Source organism: Molothrus aeneus, chromosome W (assembly GCF_037042795.1).
Source record: "Molothrus aeneus isolate 106 chromosome W, BPBGC_Maene_1.0, whole genome shotgun sequence".
Lineage (NCBI taxonomy): Eukaryota > Metazoa > Chordata > Aves > Passeriformes > Icteridae > Molothrus > Molothrus aeneus.
Genome location: NC_089679.1, coordinates 5,140,390 through 5,154,791, shown reverse-complemented (window position 1 = coordinate 5,154,791; position 14,402 = coordinate 5,140,390). Strand labels below are relative to the sequence as shown.

At 43.8% G+C, this 14,402-nt stretch overlaps 1 non-coding gene across 1 annotated transcript; it reads left to right on the top strand.

The window, feature by feature from the left end:
* The first annotated feature begins 10,203 nt into the window (after window positions 1-10,203).
* On the top strand, window positions 10,204-10,275 carry TRNAE-CUC (transfer RNA glutamic acid (anticodon CUC)). The gene has a single exon. It is a non-coding gene; the product is annotated as a tRNA-Glu (tRNA).
* The last annotated feature ends 4,127 nt before the right edge of the window (window positions 10,276-14,402 follow it).

Genomic DNA, 14,402 nt, shown 5'->3' with positions numbered 1-14,402 from the left:
AGATTATGAAATTTCTGATCCCAGCTTATTGATATTTGCTGATTCGGACTAAGCAAGCACATTAGAAAATGCTTTGTAGGCTTAAAACCAGTATATATACTTTGCCGAACTTGTAAGTGGTGTGTGCTGTGAGTGGAGCGGTGACTCCCTGGCCACCCAGGGCTGCTTGCTTGCTTTCTTTAGAATAAAAGATACAGAAATAAAATTTGGTTTGGCTATCGAAATTTTATATCATAAGGACTCTGATAAGGTTAAATTCTCGATTTGAAGATTTACTACTCTGGGCAATTAAGAACTTCTCTGAACTCTAGGACTCTGTTGGTGTTGGGTTTTTTATCTTCCTACTAAGAGACATAAGGTTGCAGCTGTTTTCCTTCGAACATGCTGTGTAATTAATGAGATTCTGTCAAACTGCATGGCCAGCAAACTTATCTCTGGAATTTTTCCTGCGTAGCAGCAGGTGCCATCTTTGACCCCCACTGTCGAGTTCATGCCACCTGCGGCCACTTGTAATATTACACCGAGATAGAGAGGGCAGCTCTGCCCGGAAAGGGGGGGGGGGGGAGGTTAGCTCGTGGGTGATATCGAGCTCACGGGTGATTCCTTCGACCTTGTGTGCAAACTTTACAGCATTGGGAGTGGCAGTCCTGAAGAAGGTAGCAGCCCCCCATAACTTTTAACTGAAAATTCATGCGAAAAACTGGGTGTCCCGGTCCCAAAACCCGGAAGGCTGTTCCAATATCTCCTACATCACTATTGGGTATGCTCCGTTGGGATAAAATGGTGGTGCCTTACAGGGAGTTGCTGTACAACAAAATGGTGCTCCCTACAGGAATTTGCTGTACAACAAGATGGCGACCCCTGGTGCCAAGCATGCTCAGTGCAGCAGATGCTATTTTGTAACCATTGAGACTACCGACCTTCAACTACAGCAGCACCTCTGGCCACTTCATGTATTGCAAGGAAAAGGGAAGACAAAAAGTTCTATACAGGAGCCCAGGCAGAAGAAACAAATCTATAGAATGCAGATCAACCATCTCTAAAGAAAGAACCCAATTTATTTCTTCCAGATACCAGAGACTTTTCGAATTTTCAATCAAGTGCTCATTCAGAAGAAGCAATCCTGCCAACCCAACCAGCAGGAAGCCCAGAGGGTACAGATACAGAAATAAGACAAGGGATATCTGAGCCGTTCATTTAATCCATAGACCACCTCACCCAAGCCATTGCTGCAATGAGAGCAGAAGCCATCAAAACATGCTTCAGAGATGAAGAAGCCTGGACATATAGGCAAATATTGCTCTGAGCCCACAAAAAATATAAAGTAACCTAATCGATGTCCTAGATGCAAAAAGGGAAAACACCATGCAAATCAGTGCCATTCTAAATATGGCATAGATGGAAATCATCTCCCGGGAGAAGTATTTTCCAGTGACTCAACCATCTGAAATTTCTCCGAAGACAGAATACTTAGGGAACTTTAATGTTTATAGATAATAACCTTCAATAAGTTGAGTGTTGATAAGATCAAGCAAAGTTAAGTTTCACTACATTAAGTCTAATTACTCTTAAGTTACATCTTCTCACTTTGATATTCTGTTAAAATTAAGTTTATTGTTCCTTGCTATCAGTATTCATTCATTCCAAGTTTAAGTGTTGTTTAATATAACTTATCCTAAGTTTTGTTAAAAGTTATTTGTCTAAACTCTAAGATATGTAGTTAATTTTCTTAGAGGGATTAGACAGCTTTGATTAATACAGCTGAGATGAGATGCTGACAAACACCTGTTCATGAGTGGAGGAAGATGCAGTTTGTTATATCATCAATTTCATCTAAAGTTCTATTCTTCATTACACTCTCTGCTGTTTGTGTCTTTTATAGGTGATTTTGATAAATAGTAACTGCTATTAATGTTACATGAATGTTTAAAAAATGTCGTCCTAAGTTCCTCAAACACCTGCTGCTGATATATTGATTGTATAATGTGAATTCACTGATTTTTGTGATAAGAATTATTTATATGGTATTCTTATAGTATTTACAGATGTCATTCATATGTTTTACTATATCTTTGTGTGATCACCTATAAGACACGTGTCATTTCAGGATCCTACCTTTTTTTTTGTTTTCTAGCTGCTTATGCATCTCTTAGACCAGGTTAACTCTCTGGCTAGTCCCTGCACTAACTCTATTGTTTGATCTAATGCTGTCTCATAATTATAAGTATTTTTCAGAGTTCTAAGAAAAGATATTTGAGCTTCATTGAAAGGCTTCTCCAGACTGCTAGTCTTGTAGCTTTCCTCAGTTATTATTACAGAAGCACTTCATATAGAGTCCAACTGCAACATTAATTTATTTTCTGGGTTTCGTACTGGGTAATCAGTCTCATGCAGCTGCATTTCCTCCGCCTTCGCACTCTCGGTGTCCAGATCCAGATTCACAGTCCTGTCTGTGACCACTTTCAGATCTTTGAAGAAGAGGTTTGCTGTGTTTGAAGCATCTTTATCCTGAAGGAAACTGTTGAGGGATTCAATTAAGGTCTTTAATCATAACTGTTATTCTTAAGAGCCTTGTTTTAAAATGTCTTAAGTGACATCCACCAATTAGAGTTTGGGCTGTGGCCAGGCCCCAAACTCTACCTGGAAGGGATGTTTGCCAACAAACCCAGATGTTTTCTGCATCAAAACTATATTTAAGTAGTTTTGGCTTGGCCATTTGACCTTATTAAATGAAAACTGAACCTATTTTTAAAGTGAGCTTGGAAAATTGTTATCCGGACATGATTATCCAATCTTCCATTGATTTGAGGTTTATGAACTGTTGGAGACTCTGGGATGATGGTTCAGTGTTATAATGCTTAGTAATTATATAATTTCACATGTGTTATTGATTAGGTGTATTGTCTGATTAATCCCTAATTGCTGTCAGTTTCTTCTTCTCTACATACATTTTTCTGCTCTAGTGTTTCCTCATGCTAATAATTAAAGGGTGTTAGTAGTGACAACTTATGTTGTTATCTTACATATATCTATACAATTTTGCAAAACAGAATTAATAAATATTTTGTTTCTCATATCAAGGCCCATTTTTCACTTCCAGGATTTTGAGAAAATCCTCCAGTCCCTGCAGGGGCACAGGTTTGCTTGTATTCTAACAGGTACAGAGTCTAGGTGGAATGCAGTGAAAAATGTGAACACACTATCAAGTCCAAGAAAACATTGACCACCTGTCACGATCCGTCCTTACGAACGGGGTTCACGATGGTTCATGGATTGATCTCAGGGTGCAAAAAACTGACACGGCACAGGGGATTTGCAGTAATAATCAAAACAAATGCACCTTTATTGAATGACCACAGCAAAATGCGATAGAGAGATTAAGGGAGTGTGGTGGTTTGAAAGGAAATGTGTTTTTTAGGATGCTGTGTTTGGGCCAATAGATATTCAGATTTTAATACTGGCATCTAACCTGGCCATTAGGACATTAGACACGCCTCTGAGAACACGGGGTTAAAAGCAGAGCTCTCCCCTGAGAGGGTCTCTTGGGTTTCCGGCGGGAAAGAGTTCGGGTCTCTCCCCCGGCCCAGCTGCTGGCTGGGCAGGGGGAGGGGAAAAGCCATGTGGCCGGGAGAGGTAGGCTTGACCCTGGGGGTGGAAGGGTGGAAGAGAGAGAGAGAGAGAGAGAGAGACACCGGGAGCCATCGGGCAGCCCCCCTCTGAGAGACACAGAGAGAGAGAGAGAGAGAGCGCCGGTGCCTGAGACTGTAACCTTGAAACTTAATAAACATAGGCCTGTGCCGGCACCACGGCTGGGAAGGAGAAGAAGAGGGGGGTGCAGCTGGCCGCTTGTAAGAGCTTTTAACCCCTTCTCAGAGAATGAGAACTTTACAGAACATTGACCTTTCCTAGAAGATAGAGTGGAAGATGAGGAAGGAAATGTGCAAGTGTGAGAGAGGTCTGGGCGAGTGAGAGATAGTGGAAGAATAGAGAAGAATCCTAGTGGGAAGAGAGGATGGAGTGGCTTTTGCTAGACTCTTTTTGTACAGCCATGGACAGAACCATGTTCCTTGTGATACAGAGACTGCATCTAGGGGGAGGCAATGCCTCAGAACCAAGAGGGTTCAGTGTTGGTGCCCCTCGGCCCCAGGGGGTGAAAAAATATGGGGGGGACAGGTGTCCCAAAGGTGAGATTGTGGGGACAGGTGTCCCAAAGGAGAGACTGTGCCTTTTTTAGATTGGGACAAAGCATCCTTAAAAAGACAACCCTAGAAGCAGCTCTGGTCCGTGTTCAGTAGTGAGAGCACTAGACATGAAAGGAAGAGGTCACGACGGCAGATGTACTCCGGGCAGTGCCACGAGTGACACGGAAACACACGAGGCTTCAGCTGTGTTTCCAGGGGAAGCCCATTGTACAAGAAGGACTCCTCTCCTCTTGATGAACTGAGGATTGATTGTCTGAAGGGTGGTGCTAGACCAAGAGTCAGTGATTTTAAAGAATAGATGTATTATATTAGAAATTTAGTGGGAAGAAGAAAAAATGTATTTGTAAAGTTTTCATTTTCCCTGTGTGCGTTCCTTTTTATCTATAGTTGTAGTGTAGTTAATAAAGTTTTGTTTTCTTTCTTCCCTAAGTAAGAGCCTGCTTTGCTTATTCCTGGTCACATCTCACAGCAGAAACCAGGGAGAAGGTATCCTCATGGGGGCACTAGCATTGTGCCAGTGTCAAACCATGACAGGGAGAGAAAAAGATAGAGAAAGAGAGAGAAAAGAGAGAGAGAGAGAGAAAGAGGGGGATATAGCTACCAAACGTAGAGACAAAGTCCTTTGGTCCAGTCCAGTCGAGGATTCGCCTGTTATGTCGGGGAGATCTCAAAATCTCTAGCTAATTCAGAGGTTTTTATTATGATAATTCTATTGAAAATTGTGAGGGGAGAAACAGATACAATAAGGAATAGATATAACAGGTAGTCCATGTTCTCAACAGTAAACTAGAGCCATTGTCTTCTTGGTCCAGTTGTCACAACCTGCAGGCAAACATCTCGGTTTGGTCAGCTTGCCTCCCCCACATACCTCCCCCGGGTTAGGGGTTTCAGTCCCAGTCCTTGGAAGGAGGAGAGGGGCCTTTTCACATAGGGGTTTCATGTCTCAGTCCTTGATGGAGAGGTTTCTTACATCTCAGTCTGTCTGTCACGGCAGTTGCAAACAAGTGAGAGGGGTCTTCTGCAGGGGACCACCCAGAACTCAGGAGAAGTCCAGCCAGGCCAAGAGGTAGGACAGCTTCCAAGGCTATTGTTGCAAAAAGGGCATGGTGCCCCCTTCTTCTTCTCATTTGGCTCAGTGTAGCATACAGCAAACAACACCTGTGAAAACAGTAGCTTAGCAATGCTCTCAGGTCTCAGGGCCTTGTGGCATGTGACTTTCTCCTACAGAGAAGATGGGGTGGTCTTCTCTTCAGTGGTCCTCAATGACGATCATGAGGCAGATGAGGGAAAATTCGGACAGACTCTCACACCACCCCACAAGCAGAGAAGAAGACACACAGACGTGAACTGTGCAGAGATTTCAATTTGCACCTGACATCTTGTGCTTCGCCCACAGAAGATTGTGGACGTTGGGTTTCTTTTTAAGTGTGAGAATCAGTAGTGTTGTAGAATTTTTGTTAGCTGATAGCTTAAGGGAAATATGGGGTTCAATTGAATGTTATACTTCTGCTTTTTTGGTTTATTTGTTTTTAGTAGTGCAACTTTACCAGTTAGCCAACCTAGAACAAATGTTTGGGTGATTTTAGCTAATGTTTCAGGTTTAGATACTTTGTGTTTATCTATTGCTACTCCAGAAAATCCATTCCCTACCTGCTTAGTCAGTGTACCAGAAGAAATTTGGCCTATACCAGAAAAGATCAACAAAGCTATGTAAGACACCTTGCAATGGGCATTGTTGAACTTTCCATGTCTTATTGGCACTCATTTTCCCCCTTGTAAGCCTTTTTCTTTGCATCAACAGGTGGAAGAACTGCCTTGGCTATCAAAGCAACCTGTAAAAGGCCTCACAGTTTTACTGATGCCGGTCGAAAAACTTATAAGCAGGCCTTACTTCGCAGGACAAAGACAAATGGCTCAGTGAAATCCTTGAGGGGCCAGGAGGTTCTTTACAAGTTCTTGAGTTATGTGCTATTATCAGAGTGTTTGGAAAATGGCCAAATCTTAGCTTGTTGGGGAGTGAAGCATAAAACAGGTATTCCAGGTAGCTCCACAGGACAAGCTAGGGTTGAAGGGACACATCAGGTACTGAAAGGACTGCTTGATAAACAAGAAATGGGGGAGGATGGGCTGAGCTCCATTCTGTGAGTGCTGAAAGCAGTTTATGTTATGAATCATCTACGGTTAGTAGGTAATCATAGTGAACTAATCAATCAGCACCACCTGAAAACATCCATTGCCCTCAGAACTGTGAATGCTTTTGCTATCCTTGGGTGAGATTAGAATGTGTGGAGCATGGATCTGATAGCCGTGAGTTTAGAGGAGGAAGTTTCCCTAGCTTTGGAGAGTGCAGACATCGGCACACCCAAAAGTTCAATACCTGGGTGGTGTTACCCCGAGTAACAGGAATAAGAGTTAATTCCCCTGAAACCTCAAGAAGCGCTGGGCTCGTTTCCTTTTCGTGCATCCTGGTGCCCATGGAGTGTGGCCATGCAGGCTGTGTGGGAGGCAGAGTTGTTTGAGCTTTTCACTGTTTTCTAGATGTCCTTGTTCTGGACGGTGGATGAACTCTGGCCTTTTTTCTTTGTGGAGTGTTGTCTATCCTTGTTCTGGGATGCTGTGCTTCTTCTCAGCTTTGGATTTGGTTTATTGGTGCTGTCTCTTTTTGTTTCCATGTTGTTTTTCAGGCTTCAGCTTATTTGGTGGAGGAGCTCATGGTTTTTCCCCCTTGCTGGGGCTGGTCTTTTCTCGCTGGTCAGCTGTGGGGGTCAGAGTGCAGGGTGCTTCTCTAAATTAACCTGCCAGTAAAAATGCAGGTGTTGGAATGGTGGGTGCTGCTGCCTATTAACTGTTCCAAACAAACCTCTCCTGTAGAAAAGCAGGTTGAGTTAACATTCAGGCAACACAGTCAAACCCTCACACAACACTCACCGCAGCTGGCTCAGCAAGAGAGGCAAGAAAGGCTCTTTTTTGCAAGGTTTTATTCCAGCGGTGTATATCACATGAGGCTGAAGGGGACACAGCGAGGAAAAAGAGGACCATCATGTGGTGCAGGCAGCTTAAGAAGGGGAAGGGGTGGGGGGCAGAGCTGAGGACAGGGCAGAGGGGATTGGTCTCTGGGGGAGGGGGTTGGCCACCACTGGTATCCAACCAATGAGGGAACAGGGAAAGGAGAAACCAGGGATCAGTGAACCAGAAGTCCATGGGAGAGTCTGTCTTTTCTCCCCAGGAGGACCAACTCTATGGTAAGTAGTTACTGCTGTTGCCAGGGCAGAGAGCTTGGGAATTGACCAAGAGGAGAGAGTTCATGGGATGCTACAACTCCCCTTTTATTTCTTACTAAGAAGACCTCCTCAATGGACTTTTGCCTACACTTGACTAGACAGGGAAACATGACTAAGACGATAAAAACAATTATTACAATCCAAAAAATTCCTTTGACAAAAGATGAAACCCGTCCTGTGAAACCCCACTGTCTGAAAAGTTCATTGATCCAATCTGGGTGTTTTTCCACCTTTAAGTCCTTTATTTGCTCCCTCAGCTTCTGGATATTTGTGTGGATGGATTCTAAATGTGAAGAGATGTTGAGGCAGCACATCCCTTCAAAGTCTTGGCAGCCATGTCCTTGGGCAAGCAGTAGAAAATCTATGGTGGTTCTGTTTTGCAGTGTTGCATGCCTGGTAGCCTCAGTGTCACTAAGCGGGTCACTGAGTGCAATGGAGGTAGCGTTTGCCTGCTTACTATGCCAACACTCCAGGGGAGAACATCATCCGGAAGGCTTGATGACATCGACAGGATATGTGGCTTACTTGGGCCAATGCTACCAGGGCAGATTCCTTTTGTTTATTCTTAGCCATTCCAGGAGATCCTTTTCGTACATTTTTAATTGGTATCCCAATGAATGACTTTGCTGGGTTTGTAAAACAGGTAGGAGCTGGAGGAAAACCATACGTGGAAGCCAGTAAGCCGAACACAGAGGATTGCTGGTGTAACATAACCAGTGGTGGTACAAAATTGGACAGATGCAAATGGTTGGGGATTAAGCCAAACGGCAAGGGCTTCCAAGCAGGTATAATAACAAAATCACTGAATGAAAGCAGACTAGAACCCCAAGACCTAGACTTGCTAGGATCGGTACCTGGAAATTATTACTTGGTTTTTAACAACTTTTTAAACCCAAAATCAACTAATATGAGCAATGTCCTAGTCCCAAACCCCAAAAATAATAGTGTCATCCTTAATCCCAATTCTCCATGGTATAAGAATGTGACCAAATATTGCCACAATTGGATTTATCCTGGAAGTGCAGGTACAAATGTGACTGTAAGAAAGTTTCCACCAGGTATCTTTTTAATTTGTGGAGATTGACCCTGGCCCGCAATTCTGAGTAATCCATTTGGTGGACCTTGTTACCTAGGAAAACTAACCATGTTTGCCCCTAGCATGCAAGAAATGTTGAATCAGACTATTTGGAGAGCAGGACATAGCAAAAGAACTAAAAGAGCAATCACAAGCATAGGATCTAATTGTAATGATCGTGTAGAGTTTTGGGGCACTCCAGCAAGAATCATAGCATCATTCCTTACTCCTGGTGTTGCAGCTGCTTAAGCTTTGACTACACTGAATAGGTTGGGATGCTGGACAGCTAAACAGCTAAACATAATTTGAGCTATTTTAAATCAGATGCTCACTGATGTAGATAGCGTTAGGCACAGCACATTGCAAAAACAGAGCTGCTATAGAATTTTTTTTGTTAGCACATGGACACGGATGTGAGGAGTTTGAAGAAATGTGTTGTATGAACCTCTCTGACCGTTCTGCATCCATTCACAGGAAACTCAAACAACTGCAAGATAACATGAAGAAATTGACTATGAATGACTGGGGTTTGGATGAATGGTTTGAGGAATGGGGAATAACTGGATGGTTGAAAGATACTGTAAAGGGAGCTTTGTTAGTATTGAGGCAGAGTGGAAATTTTTCAGATTAGAAATCCATTTTGATTTAGGTGAAATGTACATCTTGAGTTAAGTCTGTAGCTTGCTGTTTGGTCTGACTGCCTGTTCTCGTGAAGGGCCTGTGCTTAGATGACTGGTTCAGCCAAAGGACAAGAGATAAGGGGGGGGTGGAGGGGGGGGGGCAGACAGAGCAGGGCAACCTGACCCAGGAGTTCTTTCTGATAAAGAAGAATTAGCAGCAAGTGTCATACGAAATCAGTGGAATGAATATGTATGAACCTATTGTGAAATTGCATGCATATGTATTTGAGAGGGAGATAAAAGGGGATCTGGAGTTCCCAGAGGTATGCATGTCATTTTAGGGGAATGATTCCCACATGTGTCCAGCGCTGTAATAAACATACCAGCTTTACAACTTTCCCAAAAGTTGTGGAGTTTGTTTGCTTCTGCAAATCAGCATTAGTAGTCATTATTATACTGCTTTGTGTTATTCCATGCAGAATTAAATTGGCGACCTGCTTAGTAGAAAATACAGTAAAGAGGGTCTGGCTGGTGCAAGAAGAAGAAGAAAAAAGGGGAATCGCTGCAATGTATTAGCAAGGGTTAGGCCATAGTGTGCACCAGCCAACCTGCTTCTAAGTTTGTTATCAAAGCCTCAGGAATTCGTCAAGGTTGTTGGAACATAAATTGTGCTAAATTAAGAAAGAAGAGGCTGAGATACCGAATACCAAGACCGCAAGAATGAGATAACAGAGGACTGTGAAACACCTGGACTGCAATCAGTCATATACTCCAAGAAATGCAGGCAGAAAATGAGTGAACAAGACAAAGGCACCAATCAAGAAGTGTGTACTTAGTAGTTTGTAAAATCTATAAATATGTGTGTAATGTAAACAATAAATGGCTTCTGCTTGATCACATTGGTCAGTTGTACAGGAGTGCTGGATTTCCCTCAATAAGTAAAACAGAGGAAAAGAAATTCCTTGAAATAGGAGTGTCACGGTTTGACGCTGGCACAATGCCAGCGCCCCCATGAAGATATACTCTCCCTGGTGGTCTAGTGGTTAGGATTTGGCGCTCTCACCGCCACGGCCTGGGTTTGATTCTCAGTCAGGGAACCATAAATGTCATGGTTTGATGCTGGCGCAATGCCAGCGCCCCCATGAAAATATACTCTCCCTGGTGTCTGCTGTGAGATGTGACCAGGAATAGAGCAAAGCAAGCTCCAACTAAGGAATAAAGAAGACAAAAACTTTATTAACCTACAACTATATATAAAGAGGAACACACACAGAACTCAGAATGAAAACCTTCCAAAAACATTCCACCTCCCCCGACCAAATTTCCAATACATCCATCCCTCAGATCACCAACTCTCAGTCCATCACCATCCTTTAGATAATCGATTCTCAGTTCATCAAGGAGAGAGGAGTCCCTCTTTTACCATAGGCTTCCCCTGGAAACACAGTTGAAACCTCGTGCATTTCCATGTCACACGTGGCACCACCCAGAGATCATTTGCCATCGTGACATCTTCCTTCCATGCCCAGTGCTCTCACCACTGCGCATGGACCAGAGCTGCTTCTAGGGTTCCCCTTTCAAGGATGCTTTGCCCAATTCCAGAAAAAGCAGTCTCTCACTTTCGGGACACCTGTCCCCCCCAAATTTCACCCCCTGGGGCCGAGGGGTCTCGAGAACAGAGATCTTCTTCTTCTTTCCCGAAGACAGAGGGCACCACCACCACCCTCCTCAGCCGTCATCTCTGTTCATGCACTCCTTCACATAACATCACTGCACTCTCTTGGCTCCAAGCCATTGCCTCCCCCCTAAATGCAGTCTCTGTGTCACAGGAAAAATGGTTCCGTCCATGGCTATACAAGAAAATTCCAGCCAAAGGCCACTCCATCAGCTCCGCCCACCCAAGATTCTTCTCATCTTGTCTCATGGCTCATTTCCTCTTATCTCTATCTCTCTTCTCATTCAACTCCAGGAGGATCAGCATTTGTAAGGTTTCCATCATCCAAGAAAAGGGTTCAAAATCTCAGGCTCTGCCTGTCCAGAACTCCCACGGCTGCCCTGCTGGGCACCTTCTCACCAAACCCCCCCCCCCCCCCCCCTTCTCCTTCTTGGCCGGCTGTGCTATCAAATTGAAAGGTGGCACAGGCACAGACACCAGCTCTCTCTCTCTCCCCTCTCTCCCTCTCCTGGGCGGGAGGGGGGGGGGGGGTGGCTGCCCAATGTCTCTCAGGGCTCCTCCACCCTTCCATCCTGCAGGGGCTTTCACCTCCTTTCTCTGTCCAGGGCCCCAGCTCACCTCACCCGGCCGCATGGCTTCCCCTCCCCCGCCCAGCCCACGGCTGGGCAGGGGAGATCTGACCTCTTTCACGGACTGGAACCAAGAGAAAGTTTTCCTGGGAGTTCTTTGCTTTTAACCCCCTGTGTTCCCAGAGGCGTATCCATGTCCTCAGTGGCCACACCAGGTGCCAATATTCAAATCTGAGCACCTATTGGTTTGACCGCAGCATACCAAAAAACTCACTTCCTCTCAAACCAGGACAAGGAGCAAAAAAGGACAATGAAAGAAAGTGGGTGCTGATGGGAGACAGTTATTAAATAAACTATTGGCCAGGAAAATATTAGAATGCATACATAGTAAAACACACTGGGCTACCCAAGAGCTGAGTGATCAGTTCCTGAGAAATTTGGGTTGTACAGGAATTTTTGGAATAGCTAAGCAAATAACTGACAAGTGTGCCATATGCCAAAAAGTAAACAAAAAGGTCATGAGGGAAGTCCACCGAGGAGGGCGAGAATTAGCCTTATGACCCTTTCAGAGTATCCAAGAAGATTTCACTGAACTCCCACAAGCGTCACGGTGGAAAGTTTTGTTAGTAATAGTGGATCATTCGACCCATTGGGTAGGGGTGGTACCAGTGGTTAAAGCTACTACCAATGTTGTATGCAAAACTCTCCTAGAACTAATCATTCCCTGGTATGGAATAGTAAATCACATCAACCCAGACTGAGGAATCCATTTCACCTCAAAAGTACTGCAGCAAGTAGCCCAAGCTCTGGGGATAGAATGGAAATTACACGCTCCATGGCATCCACAGAGTTCAGGGTGGGTTGAAAGGATGACTCAAACTCTCAAGAGAACTCTAACTAAACTGATGACTGAAACCCAAATGTGGGGGTCAAGTGCCTACCCCTAGCTTTGTTGAGAATCAGAACACAGCTCAGATCAGACTTAAAAGTTTCACCTTATGAAATGATGTTTGGTTTACCTTTTCTGATTTTGCCCAATAGTATGGCCAATTATGAAGAAGGGGAGGACAGTGTCAAGAAATATGTCCTGTCTATAGCACAAACTCTAGAGGAACAACTATGGGAAAAGGGAAGAATCCCACAGACTGGTAATCTAGAATTCAAAATTCATAATGTCACTCTTGGGAATTGGGTAATGGTAAAATCATGGAAAGACCAACCTTTTGAATTGTTAAAACCGAAAATCACGGCCAAAGACTCTCTAACTAGTCAAAGTTAGAAAGTGGTATGTTTATTATGCCAGGGAGCGGCACCGTGGGGGTCATCCCCAAAATGCATGACCACACTGCACAAGGATTATTGCCTTCTATTCATTTCCCAAAATACTACATATGCATAACCCCAGCACCCTCCATCCCTGCTTTGTATTAAAATGAGGTTATTAGTCTTTCACACGTGTGCAACTCTTCTCTTGAATTGGGTCGGTGGTCTCGAATTGGGTCGGTGGTCTTGAATTGGGTCAGTGGTCCCAGGGATGAAGTCAGGAAGGTCTTTGTCAGGTCTCTGTGACCTTCTAGTATGATCCAAGGCCCCTTGCTTCACGATGGATTGACATAGAGTGCAGGTGCTGGGCATTGTTCTACTGGTTTCAATATGTTCCTATAATAGTTCACTTGCTCCACTTCCTTCTGCAAATGAGCTCATAATATAACAATTAGCTTTAGCTTAAGCATCTAATAATCATTAACCTATCGTTGGTGTATCCAACTTCAATATGAATCGGTTCTAACCCTCCACTAAAATCTCAACCCTTTAAAATCATGATTCACTTTAACTTCACAAGAGGAGGGTCTCTTTCAGGTGTTGCTGACCACCGAATTGGCTGTACGAACTGCGGAATGAGGATGGACTCACACTAGCAGAATAAAAGGACCAGTAGAAGAACCCCGTGACTGGAGGATTGTCACTTCCACGGAAGGACTGAAAGTGACTCTAAAACGAAACGCACAGGCTCAGTGTGGCAAATAAACCATGAGCAACCACACATCAATCCAGACTGGAAAGGAGTTCCACGTGGTCTTTATCCATTCTTTTGTATTCCCAAAGGCCAGGGGCTTTCTAAACTCTGGGGCAGAAATTTACTACTTCCCCAATCGGGGGGATCAGGGATATTTAGATTAACAAACACGGCATCGATAAATGATCCTAGAGTTTTTGCTTTTGCCTGTAACTTGAAAAAAGACAAACCATCAGCTCTTCCTGATGAGACATCTCCCAGATTTATTCCTGGTTACATACCCTGCTTGAAGCACCCTGGAACGAGACACTCAAGTTGGGTACAATGTCAATGTGAAAATTATGGCCAGCTCTGGTGTTGTAGCTACCCCAGGCCGCAAGCATGTTGCAAAATTTGTCTAGATAAAAGGAGAAGTTTCAACACTAATCGAGGGCAAGTACTAATTTTAACCCTCTGTTGTGGAGTTGAATGGATGCTCCCCAATATTCACAAGCTATTAGAAGCTGAGTGGGACACTGTAGTTGATTTGAGGAAAAAAAGAACTCCACAACTTGTAAAAGTTGTAAAGCTGGTATGATTTATTTCAGCACTGGATGCATGCTCCCCAAGGACATACACACCCCCGAAAATTCCCGAGTCTACATTATTCCCTAACCTGTTGCATATGCGTAAAAGACATATGCATTAAACTGTCTTATCAATTTTATGAGCCCGCAAAGTTTTTCAGTCTTTTAGTTGTAATGTGGTGTTTATAACCCAGATTCAGTTTTTCTGTCTGCTTCAGTCTCAAGGTCAGTGGGGGGCCTCTTCTTATCTCTCTTCAGCTTGGATGGTTGCATTCCTTTCTAAGTAGCCTTGAGTCTCCTTTGTTCTCTCTGCAGGCCTTTTTGTGAACACACAATTTAAAAGACTAAACAAAAAAATCCAAAATTGGTTTCTAGCCCGAGTTAAATTTCCAACTCC